Raw genomic sequence first — 1,538 nt, 5'->3', positions numbered from 1 at the left:
AAAAAAAAAAAAAAAAAAAAAAAAATAAAAAAGGGTTTTGGTCTGGTTTGGGGTTTTTTTGAGGGGTGAGAGGATTAGGGTTTAGGGTTTAAGGTTTAGGGTTTAGAGTCGCAAAGCTTAGTGAGGGTTTAGGGTTTATTATATCCATTCAGGGTTTGTGTTTATATAGGCATCATGAGGGTTTAGGGTTTGCGTTGCTGGCGTGTTTATAAGGGTTTAGGGTTTAGGGTTTAGGGTTTAGGGTTTAGGGTAAGCCTCTCCTGTACACCACTACTCTAAGACACAAATTAGGGTTTAGGGTTTAGGGTTTAGGGTTTAGCGTCAACTTCTCTGATGAGTGTGACGAGCACATCATACATCTACTCTGCTCTATATAAACAAGGGTTTAGGGTTTAGGGTTTAGCACAAACCCTCGTAAACTCTACAAATACACACTACTATCTAGGGTTTAGGGTTTAGGGTTTACCATCAACTTCTCCAGTTAGTGTAACGAGTACATCATTGGTGTTTTCTGTGCTTTACAAAAACTAGGGTTTAGGGTTTAGGGTTATAAACCCCATCAATACATGCCAACAACTACTGTTTAGGGTTTAGGGTTTATTAGGGTTTAGGGTTTACTAGGGTTTAGGGTTTACCATCAACTTCTCTGGTGAGTGTAACGAGCACATCATTGGTGTTTTCCGTGTCCAATAAAAACTAGGGTTTAGCACAAACCCTCGTAAACTCTACAAATACACACTAGGGTTTAGGGTTTATTAGGGTTTAGGGTTTATGAGGGTTTACCATCAACTTCTCTGGTGAGCGTAACGAGCACATCATTGGTGTTTTCCGTGTCCAATAAAAACTAGGGTTTAGGGTTTGGGGTTAAAAAAAACACACCAACAACCACCTTCTAGGGTTTAGGGTTTAGGGTTTATTAGGGTTTATTAGGGTTTAGGGTTTACTAGGGTTTACCATCAACTTCTCTGGTGAGTGTAACAAGCACATCATTAGTGTTTTCAGTCATCAATACGAACTAGGGTTTAGGGTTTAGCACATGACAAAAACCACTTTCTAGGGTTTAGGGTTTAGGGTTTAGGGTTTATTAGGGTTTAGGGTTTAGGGTTTATTAGGGTTTAGGGTTTACCATCAACTTCTCTAGTTAGCGTAACAAGCACATCATTGGTGTTTTCAGTGACCAACACAAACTAGGGTTTAGGGTTTAGGTTTATAAACCACACACCAACAACCACTATCTAGGGTTTAGGGTTTATTAGGGTTTAGGGTTTATTAGGGTTTAGGGTTTATTAGGGTTTAGGGTTTACCATCAACTTCTCTCGTTAGCGTAACAAGGACATCATTGGTGTTTTCCGTGTCCAATAAAAACTAGGGTTTAGGGTTTAGGGTTATAAACCCCACCAATACATGCCAACAACTACTTTCTAGGGTTTAGGGTTTAGGGTTTATGAGGGTTTAGGGTTTATGAGGGTTTAGGGTTTACCATCAACTTCTCTGGTGAGTGTAACAAGCACATCATTGGTGTTTTCAGTGACCAACAC

This window comes from Eimeria mitis, genomic scaffold, assembly GCF_000499745.2.
Source record: "Eimeria mitis Houghton genomic scaffold, Emh_scaff1553, whole genome shotgun sequence".
Taxonomy (NCBI): Eukaryota; Apicomplexa; class Conoidasida; order Eucoccidiorida; family Eimeriidae; genus Eimeria; species Eimeria mitis.
This window is presented reverse-complemented; position numbering follows the sequence as displayed.